The 11,691-nt window shown below is 40.3% G+C and overlaps 1 long non-coding RNA gene across 1 annotated transcript; it reads left to right on the top strand.

The window, feature by feature from the left end:
* Positions 1–4,917: 4,917 nt before the first annotated feature.
* LOC112432428 (uncharacterized) lies at positions 4,918–10,232 on the top strand. The gene is made up of 6 exons (XR_013101074.1): positions 4,918–5,432; positions 5,618–5,754; positions 5,844–6,066; positions 6,185–7,367; positions 7,556–7,692; positions 7,779–10,232. It is a non-coding gene; the product is annotated as an uncharacterized LOC112432428 (long non-coding RNA).
* The last annotated feature ends 1,459 nt before the right edge of the window (positions 10,233–11,691 follow it).

The following is an 11,691-nucleotide window of genomic DNA, read 5'->3' on the forward strand; positions in this document are numbered from 1 at the left end:
ATTTGCTAAAGACACAAATTACCTGTTTTTCTCACAGTTTGTCACTGAAATACACTTGGCTAATTCCAGTATGACGATACAGCTAAGGAAAGGTAAAACTATGACCAAAGATGGACGCAAAATCACATCAGGAATGTTACAAAGTAAGACAGAAGTAGAGAAGCTGGTAAGAAATAAAGATGCAATCAGATTTATGCAGCCACTCAGAGGAACTCCAGCTTACTGGCAGAAAACTACCAGAGATCTATTCAGCATGGTTCGCCAAATAGGAACACCTCAGTTCTTTGTCACTTTCTCTGCTGCTGAGATGAGATGGCCTGAAGTGATTCAAGCAATAAAGAGACAGCAAGGTGAAGAGGTTGATTTTGAAGCCCTGGACTGGTCAGAAAAGTGTGAAATTCTAAGATCAAATCCAGTAACCACCATGCGAATGTTTGATAAACGTGTTGAGGCTTTGTTCAGAGATTTGCTTTTTTCTCCTGCACAGCCCCTTGGTGAGATCATTGATTACTTTTACAGAGTTGAGTTCCAGCACAGAGGTAGTCCACATATACACATGTTGCTGTGGATTCGAGAAAAGGTAGAAGCAGATGTGGATGACGACCAAACTGTCTGTGACTTTGTTGACAGATACATCTCAGCTCAACTCCCTGATCCAGAAAAACAACCTGAACTGCACAAAAAAGTCACTGAGCTACAAAAGCACAGCAAAAACCACACAAAGACATGCTTTAAGAGTGTGAACTCTGGTTGTAGATTTGGGTTTCCCAAACCACCAGCCACAAGAACAATGATTGTGAGACAGGATGAGGATTCAGACACTGAAGCTGCAAAAGCCAAACTCAGACCTTTGTTGAACCTGCTGAAGGAACCTGAAGCTGCTTCCCTCACCATAGAGCAGATTCTGTCACGATGCAACTTGACAATGAATGAGTATGAACAATGCCTCCAAGACATAAACAAGAAAACAGCTCTGATTCTGAAACGTGACCCAAATGAGTGTTGGATCAACAATTACAACCCAGACCTGCTTGAAGCCTGGAACTCTAATTTAGATGTCTCATTCATTTTGAATGCCTATTCATGTATAGAATACCTCTGTAAATATATAACAAAGAAAGAATCTGGCCTCTCTGAATACCTGAAGACAGTTATTGACAACTCTGATAAGAACACCGTCAATGAGTGTGATGAAATGAGAGCTGTGATGCAGGCTTACTCAAAAAAGAGAGAAATCAGCGCACAGGAGTGTGTGACTCGAGTCTGTGGCCTAAAAATGAAAAAATGTTCCCGCAGTGTTGTATTTGTACCAACAGATGATAACCCAGTAAAAATGAGTCGGCCCATGAGCTTCCTGGAAAGCACAACACACGACAGTTGTAATATTTGGATGACAAGTTTGAGTGATAAATACAAATGCAGACCTGAGACCCCAGAATATGAGGAAATGTCACTGGCTGATTTTGCTGCCTTGTGCAGGTTGGTGAGTGGTCCAAATGAAGGAAAAGATGTGCTTCCTCTTCTAAACCAGCTTGGATTTGTACAAAGGCGAAAGAATGATAAACCAGCTATAATCAGATATTACCACTGTTCACAGGAAAAAGATCCTGAGCAATATTATGGTCGACTGTTGAGACTTTACCTTCCACACAGATCAGAGCAGGAACTGAAACCACAATGTTTCCAAACCTATCAGTCCTTCTACAACTCAGGTTTTGTACGACTTCCATGTTCAGACCACAGTGAGTCTGTGAAAAGGGTTGTGAAAAGAAATAAAGACAAGTATGAGAAGAACTCTGAGGATATTGAGAGTGCACTGGAAGAGTTTGAACAAAATAGGGATGTTGTGATTGATGAATGGTGTAATCTTGCTCCTGAATCTGAAGTTGTGAGGCTGCAATGTGATGAGAATCTTCCTGAGAGACATTCTGATGATGAGAACGAACAGGAGAATGTTCCCGACTACAGTCGTCAGTCTGATGCTGTAACAGAGATCAGAGCCATCAGAGAACAACCTGCAGTAGATCCAGCCGTGGTACGTGTAATGTATCAGAATCTGAACCAGAAGCAGGCCTGCGTGTTCTATGCCATAAGAGACTGGTGTATTCAGCGAGTTTGTGGTTTGAACCCAGATCCATTTTTCTTCTATATCAATGGTGGTGCAGGAACTGGAAAGTCACATCTGATTAAGTGTATTCATTCTGAAGCATCAAAGATCCTGAGCAGACTGCCTGCTAATGCAGAAGAAGCTGACATATCAAATCCAACTGTTTTACTGACTTCATTTACCGGTACAGCAGCTTTTTCTATCAATGGCTCTACGTTACATTCTCTACTGAAACTACCCAGGAGTCTGAAACCACCCATTCAAGGACTTGGTAACCAACTGGATGAAGTCAGATCTGAGCTGATGAATGCTGAAATTATTGTTATTGATGAGATTTCAATGGTTTCAAAACCCCTTTTTGCTTATGTGGATGCAAGACTGAAACAAATCAAAGGCACTCAGAGACCTTTTGGTGGAATGTCAGTTTTAGCTGTTGGAGATTTTTACCAGCTGCCACCAGTGCGACAGTCTAAACCTCTCTGTGTTTACGATCCAGAACAGATTGACCTATGGCAGGAACATTTTCAGATGATCACTCTAACCGAGATCATGCGTCAGAAAGATGATGTGGCCTTTGCAGAGATGCTGAACAGGATTAGAGTCAAAGAAAAGACGGATGAACTTTCTCAGTGCGACAGAGATTTGTTGTCACAGGCTGTGACTGCACCAGAAGAATGTCCAACTGAGGTCTTACACATTTATGCCACCAACAAGAATGTGGAATCCCACAACACAGATACCCTGAAGAAGCTTCATTCAAACATCATAATCATCAATGCAGACGATTTCCAGAAGGATAAATGTACAGGCAGAATGGAACGAAGAGACAAACCATTTACAGGTGGGAGAAATGATTTACCTGACACTCTGAATGTTGCTGAAGGAGCTCGAGTTATGCTGACCAGAAACTTGGACACACTAAACGGTTTGGTCAACGGTGCTTTTGGTATACTGGTAAAGGTGGTGAGATCTGAAAATGATGGACACATAATTAAACTGGGGCTCAGGATGGACAACCGGCAGCCTATGAGACACAACCGCAGTGCTAATGCAGCTTCTGATGATCTGGTTTACATTGAGAGAGCAGAGGAGAGTCTGAAGTTTAAAGGAGCAGTACGCAGACAGTTTCCTGTAAAGCTAGCATTCGCTTGCACAATTCACAAAACTCAGGGTCTTACAACACAGACAGCTGTAGTTTCAATGAAGAACATTTTTGAACCAGGTATGGCTTACGTTGCTCTCAGCAGGGTGACGTCTCTCAGTGGACTCTATTTGCAGGACTTGGATGAGAAAAAGATTTACGCCAATCCCGAGGTAACTGCAGCGCTCCAAACCATGAGACAAGCCAGTGTTGAGGAAATGATGCCTCTTCTTCAGGTCAGAGAAACAGCCAGCAGACTTGACACTCTTACACTGATCCATCACAATACAGAGGGTTTGCCATCTCACATCAGTGACATCAAGAGTCATCATGAAATGTGTTTAGCAGATGTTTTGTGTCTCACTGAGTCTCACCTTCAAGGCTCCTTTGTTGCAGACAGTCTTCATTTGGATGGCTACACCATGTTCAAACGCAACAGACATGTGTCCTACACAAACTTTCCTCACATGGCCAGCAGAAGTGGTGGTGGAGTTGTTGTGTATTTGAGGAATCATTTTCAGGTTCAGGTAAAACAGTATCTACATAATGTCACTGATCTTGAGTTTTTAGTGTTGAAGGTTCAGGCTCCATTCCCTGCACTCATTGCTGTTGTGTACAGACCCCCTGACTACAGTTTGACACCATTCATGCAAAACCTGGTAAGTCTTTTAGATTCACTTGAAATAATGGACTGTCACCCAATCATTGTGTGTGGAGATTTTAATGAGAACCAGTTGCAGAGTGGAAGAAAACAGATTCTGGAGCAGTTTCAGTCGAGAGGGTATTCACAGCTGATCACTTCTGGCACTACAGACAAGAACACCCTGCTTGACCTCATTTTTATTTCTCAGCCACAGAAATGTCTATATTCAGGTGTTCTGAGATCATATTACAGTTACCACAACCCTGTGTTTTGTGTCCTGTCCTCGAGCCAATCATGAAGTCGTCTGGTGAGTTTTGAAACAATTACAGATCATGTTTGTTACAGAGTTTACTGATTGTAGAGCATGAAAAATATTTTTCATTGAAAAAATTGTCTTCCCTACTCTGTCTGTAAGAAGACCCTTTCTTATTGCAATGTTATTAATCATTTCACCAAATCATTGCTGAACTTCATGCAGAGCAGAGAACATCTGCTATCATGCACCTCTGATCTGAAATGTGCTGCAACATTTATTAAACCAACATCATTTCTTTTATTCTCATGTTTTAAATGACTAAATCTTTTTACTGTGACGTATGTAGCTCAACAAACGAGATCTTCCCCTCCAAGGGCTTGAAAATATGAAATAGTAAATAAATAAATCCCACATAAATGCAGGTATTTATTATGGGTCACATGAATAAATACAGACAATTATATTTTCTTGATTATAGTAGCTTTTGTAGAAGCAAAAGTTTTTGTGATGAATGAGTTTTTGCTTATCATGTTTTACAGGTAAAAAATGTCAAAAGTTATAAACTATCTTTAGGCTACCAGAGATGTCTATAATGATACATTATGTAGAGAAAAACATTAGTACAGCTTACAGAATATGTATAAAAACTGATTTAGAAGTAAATGGATAGTTTTCTGAAAGTTCCCGACTACAGTTTAACACCACCCACCCAGATCAGCCCCCAAGTGTCTATGTAATGCTGGTATGGTGTGTTAGTTTGACTTGGCCTTTATCCGGGTGGGTTTGGGTTTGGGTGGATAAAGGCCAAGTCAGAATTCTCTGAGCAGCTGGAAAAAGCTGCTAATAAACAAAGACATCAAAAAGTGTGGGCTTTAGGTGTAGCCCCCGCTTTCTGATGCACTAATTAGACTTAGTAACCGACACCCCATACCAGCATTACATAGACACTTGGGGGCTGAGCTGGGTGGGTGGTGTTATAAGCACGTGTTTTGTTAGATATATTTTTTCAGACACCATCTTCATGAACTGCTGAGCCAAACCTGATCCATCAGTGCTGGACTGCACAGATAACTACATGCCACAAGGAGACTGCTGTGTTATGAACTGCCATACCAGTGTGTCTTCAATGGAGAAGATGACACACCCATCACCTGACCTCCTGCCTGATCTGGAGACCATCATCATGCTGCCACACTACACACCTCTGAGACCATCAATGATGACTCATACTGAGGAAACTGTATTTCCTGTCAGAGATGCTCAGTGATCCTCAGAGCAGAGAGAGGTATCATTCTTTATCTTTGATAAAAAAAAAATGTCAGTGTTTTTAATTCAATTAATTAATTAAAATCCTGTTTATTGCATAAATAATTCCACACTCAAATGATTATACTTGTTGACACTTTTTGAGTTTTAATTCACATTATGGATTACAAATCTATGCTTTTTCTACTCTGTCTCTCTGTGCAGGTATTGCTGTCTTCTGAGTTCTTCCGTGTCCCAACTGAGGCCTTCAAACCTCATTGCAGAGCTCATGTCTTTCCTCACCATCATGTGAGTGTGAGATTGCTCTGGATTCTGGTTATGTGGCCCGCAGCACCTATAAGGTATTTCAACATTGTTCATTGTATAACTTATTTGTAGTTTTTAGGGTTTCTACAGACAAAAAAAATTTTCCTTTTTCTGTATTTTTTAGAACAAGCTCGTCCAGTGTGCCTGCATTCCAGCTTCTTAGACTCTACGCAAGTGGACAGAGTATCAGTGTTTGGCCACTCTTACAGACACTGACTTCTGTCAATTCACTTCTACTGATCGGGCACCTCACTCCAGGAAGACAGAGGGCTGCAAGCCTGTCATCATTTCCAGTGTGGCTTTGTATTCTTGGGGTAGCATCAGATTTTTCCCACAAATATTCAAAGGTAACACTTGTTTTAAGCTTAGTTATTAAATCAAAAGTCTTCCCTTGTGTCATGTCTGTGAAGGTTCTCATGATGTCCTTTGATGTAGTCTCTCTCTTCACTTGCATACCCACTACAGAGGCAGTGGAGACTGTCAGAAAACGACTGCAAGAAGACAGCTCCTTGGAAGACAGGACCAACTTCACACCCGATCAGATGTGCACACTGTTAGACCTCTGCCTCACCACTACATATTTCAAATACAACGAGGGTTTCTACAGACAAAAACATGGCTGTGCCATGGGTTCCCCTGTGTCACCTGTTGTAGCCAACCTTTACATGGAGGAAGTGGAAAGGAAGGCTCTTGGCTCTTTCAAAGGAACAGTACCCAGCCACTGGTAGAGATATGTAGACGACACCTGGGTCAAAATCAAAAGGCAAGAAGTGGAATCCTTCACTGCGCACATTAACGCCGTGGATAAAAACATCAAGTTCACCAGGGAAGACACAAAGGACGACTGTTTGCTTTTCCTGGACTGCGCTGTGCACATTGAAGAGAACGGCAACCTTAACATAGAACCGGAAGCCCACACACACGGACCAGTACCTCCTCTTTGACTTCCATCACCCTCTGGAACACAAACTTGGAGTAATTAGGACACATCCCCCCCCCCCCCGGGCAGAACATGTTCCCTCTAAGCCTGAAGGGAAAAAGAAGGAACACACACATGTAAAGGAAGCACTCAAAACGTGTGGATATCCTAATTGGGCGTTTATAAAGTCAGCAAAGATGCACAGAAAAGAACATCAGATACCAGCGAGGGAGGATAAGAAAGACAGATGCAACAACATTGTCATCCCCTATGTACTAATTAGACTTAGTAACCGACACCCCATACCAGCATTACATAGACACTTGGGGGCTGAGCTGGGTGGGTGGTGTTAAAAGCACTTGTTTTGTAGATATATTTTTTCAGACACGGCACAGTCTCCTTTGTGGCAAAACCTTCAAACTTCACCATCCTCAGCTGAAACAACAACATCTTAACACCATCTTCATGAACTGCTGAGCCAAACTTGATCCATCAGTGCTGGACTGCACAGATAACTACATGCCACAAGGAGACTGCTGTGTTATGAACTGCCATACCAGTGTGTCTTCAATGGAGAAGATGACACACCCATCACCTGACCTCCTGCCTGATCTGGAGACCATCATCATGCTGCCACACTACACACCTCTGAGACCATCAATGATGACTCATACTGAGGAAACTGTATTTCCTGTCAGAGATGCTCAGTGATCCTCAGAGCAGAGAGAGGTATCATTCTTTATCTTTGATTTTAAAAAAAAATGTCAGTGTTTTTTAATTCAATTAATTAATTAAAATCCTGTTTATTGCATAAATAATTCCACACTCAAATGATTATACTTGTTGACACTTTTTGAGTTTTAATTCACATTATGGATTACAAATCTATGCTTTTTCTACTCTGTCTCTCTGTGCAGGTATTGCTGTCTTCTGAGTTCTTCCGTGTCCCAACTGAGGCCTTCAAACCTCATTGCAGAGCTCATGTCTTTCCTCACCATCATGTGAGTGTGAGATTGCTCTGGATTCTGGTTATATGGCCTGCAGCACCTATAAGGTATTTCAATATTGTTCATTGTATAACTTATTTGTAGTTTTTAGGCCTTAACACAAATAAAATGTTCCTTTTTCTGTATTTTTTAGAATAAGCTCGTCCAGTGTGCCTGCATTCCAGCTTCACAGAAAAGAACATCAGACACCAGCGAGGGAGGATAAGAAAGACAGACACAACAACATTGTCATCCCCTATGTAGCCGGTGTATCAGAAAAACTCAGGAGAGTTTTCTCCAAATACGACATCCCAGTGTACTTCAGACCCAGTAACACACTCAGACAGAAACTGGTTCACCCGAAAGACAAAACTCCTAAACACAAACTTAACAATGTGGTGTACGCTGTACAGTGCAGCGAGGAATGCCCAGACTTCTACATCGGAGAGACCAAACAGCCACTTCACAAGCACATGGAACAACATAGAAGAGCCACCTCCACAGGACAAGACTCAGCAGTTCATCTGCATCTAAAGGACAAAGGTCAGTCTTTGAGGATGCCAATGTTCACATTTTGGACAGATGGAGGAGTGAAAGAAGCCATTTACGTCCACTGTGAGCAACCATCTTTAAACAGAGGCGGTGGTTTACGACACCAACTGTCTGCCATCTATAATCCAGTTTTGAGTTCCCTCCCCAGACACCGTAACGTCCTCCCCAGACACCGTAACGTCCACTCACACCCTGGGAGTGGGCGTGGGTGATTTCCTGACCTCGGGAAATCACATGATAGGGTGGGGCCAGGTTTCACAATGAGCTCACCCGAAACCCTGGCTGATTGGGACCCACACCCACTTTCACACCTTGGCTCATGTGATTAGGTAGAGGATCATCAGGGGGTTCTTTGTCCCTCTTTGGGGGGAAACTCCCACTGGGTTTAAATCTGGGACTCTCCACCATTGACCCTTAGAACTGAAGAAGCTTCTCGGATGAGAGGTGAAACGTCTTCAAGGAACTCAAAGAAGTCCAGACGCTTTTCTTTCCAAGCTCCTTAGACTTCACTTGTGTTAATTACATTTTATTTGTTGTTGTTTTCTTTTAGATTTATATGCAGTGATTGGATGTGGTGGAGCTTTGTTAACCGTGTGGAAAACATCTGTTTGTGATGATATTTACAATGAGGCTTTAAGGTGACAGTTTCCATGTAATTTCAATCCTCTTACTAAGCAAAAACATGTTTGCAATTAAAATATTTTTTCAGTTTTGTCTTTTGGATTTATGGTTAACATTCCTCTGTGACAGCAAATACTAAACTGGTCCAAGTAACCAGCATATCATTGGTCAAAGGCAAAAAGGACCACATGTCACACTAGCAATGAATTTTTGACTGTGTTTGTGTTAGTATAGAGTAGGTCTAACAGTGGTTTTCCACATCTGCTCTAATATATATAGATAATGGGTCAGACATATAAAGTCATTTTGAAAAGTTCATAAAGGTCATTTATATGTGTTCCTCTTTATCATTTTATATCAGGTCAAACAGCAGACTTGAGTTTTGATCAGGGTAGAACCATAACATTCATGCTAATGGTTCTACTGTTTACAGTTACTTTATGATGGATTTCACCCTGGTCACAGCACTATCTGAAAAGCTGTTAGAGGTAAAGTTAAGCCAATTAATACATCATCATAAGTCACTCTCTAACGCAGGGCAGTGATTATTATTCACTGTAATTTATTCCACAACAATGTTCTTTATTTGATTATTTAAATATGCACATCGATTGTTTAGCTGTGTGACTCTCCACACCTGAAATATATCACAATGTGGACTTCATTTCGACAGTATTTTGTAGATTGGTACCATATTTATCATCGAATCATCTTGTGCATTTATTAACTAAATGTTGTTTGTTTTTTTTTTGTTTGTTTGTTTGGGGTTTTTATGTTGCCATTTTTACATTTCACCAACTGTGTAAATTCTGCAATTTTACCTTGGTTTTGTTTCACATCAGTTTATCTGCTGGCTGGTATTCCTGTCTTCCTTCTCTCACCCCAACCGGTCGCAGCAGATGGCCGCCCCTCCCTGAGCCTGGTTCTGCTGGAGGTTTCTTCCTGTTAAAAGGGAGTTTTTCCTTCCCACTGTCGCCAAAGTGCTTGCTCATAGGGGTCATATGTCATATGATTGTTGGGTTTTTCTCTGTATCTATGAAGCGCCTTAAGGCGACTTTTGTTGTGATTTGGCGCTATATAAATTGAATTGAATTGGTTTTCTTTCTTTTCTAATGTTTCTGGTCATTTTTCACAGTTAAACAAGTAACTTTGAGGTTACTTCATCGTTTTCAGCTGTTATCTGTATAAATTTTTTTCCTAATAATTACATTTCTGCAAAATTATAGCAGTTCTGGTAAGTTGTAATATTTCTGCCAAGTTATTAATTTTTGACTAAATTATTACATTTCTGCTAAGTTGTAGCTTCTGGTAAACTACAACATTTCTGCTGAATTGTTATGTTTCTTCTAAGTTATTGCATTTCTGATAAGTTATTACATTTTTGCTAACTTGATGTTGTTCTGCAAAGTTATTAAAATTTCAACAACTTTTTAAACACTGACTTTGATTTCTTCAGCTTCTTCCAACTATTTTCAACTATTTTCAGCAGACAGCTTCAGCTTTACAGCATGCACACTGCATTTTCGCAGGAAATGCAAATTTTTCTAGTTCTTTATTATTGTGTGGATGCTTTAAGCATCCACACTATTGAGTTCCTGTTTCTCTTTATTCTTTATTGTGTGGATGCTTTAAGCATCCACACTATTGAGTTCCTGTTTCTCTTTATTCTTTATACTTTATTATTATTCCAGTTGCTTCCGTACACTTTTTGGCACTTAACTACTTCCACAATTTTTATGCTATTTTCACCGTTCAAATTTTAAACTATTCTGCTATTTCTGCTAATGATCGCTATGATTTTTGCTATTTTTTGCTATTATACTTTTTAAAATATTCCACTTTTTTCCTTTAATTTGTCCCATTGAAATGAATGGAAAACTTCCAAAATTCTGCTAAATTTTGCTTGTTTTTGAAACCTAACTACTTCCTCATACTTTCGCCTAGAACAACCATTCAAATTTTAAAATGTTCACAAATTATTGGGCTATTCAGGTATGATTCAGCTATTTCAAATCTTTTACCGTTTTACTTTTATGCCTCTTAAAGTTTTGAGTTGCACAATTGTGATTTTTCACAAAATACATGCGTTGTTATGGTTGCTATGCTCTTGGCTTCCAGTGTGTCACTGAAGCTTTTGCAGTCTTCTCTTCATGTCCGAACAACTTCTTGCTACTTTCTCTATTTTCACTCAACTTCCACAAATTATACATCAAAACGTAGGTATTTTTGCTGGCTTTCAGAAAATGTCACTATCATTGTTGTGGGATTTATAGAATTTTTGCAAATCTCCTCAGACTAACACAATGTCAGAAAACTCTCCATATAAAGTGAATGGAGAGCTTGTTCAAAATCATCGCTGCATTTCTGTAATGAGAGGCATATTCGAATCGTCATATCTCCTTAACGAAGCAAAGTTAAGACATGAGGCTTGTCCCCGTATATCTTCAGACACTCCTGACGCTCACAATTCAAGAATTTCTTTCTCACCTATTACCGTTCTGAAATGAGTTGGACTTGTTTGAGGGTAGGAAATTTGTCCTTCGCTCAGATTTCTTCAGATTTCAAACTGTGGAAATGAACCACTTTTTTCTCTCGTCATAACTTTTTGTTGGATTTCCACAGAGACCTGAAAATTTCTCTGACTGTTCACCAAAGCCTGCTGTCTCTTACGGTGAAAGAATGATATCGATACTCCAAATAGATTTAGAGTTAGAAAGCGTTGTTTGAGGGCAAGTCAAGGCAGTTTTTGCTTCGCTCTGCTCAGTTATGGTGCATTAGAAGTCTAATATCTTTAATAATTCATATTTTAATGATAAATTGTTAACACTGGAAGATTCCCCCATCTCTTCTGAACAAAACGGTGTAAGAATGACCGCTCTAGCCCCTACGGTTAG

The sequence above is a fragment of the Maylandia zebra genome, linkage group LG12 (genome assembly GCF_041146795.1).
Source record: "Maylandia zebra isolate NMK-2024a linkage group LG12, Mzebra_GT3a, whole genome shotgun sequence".
Classification (NCBI taxonomy): Eukaryota; Metazoa; Chordata; class Actinopteri; order Cichliformes; family Cichlidae; genus Maylandia; species Maylandia zebra.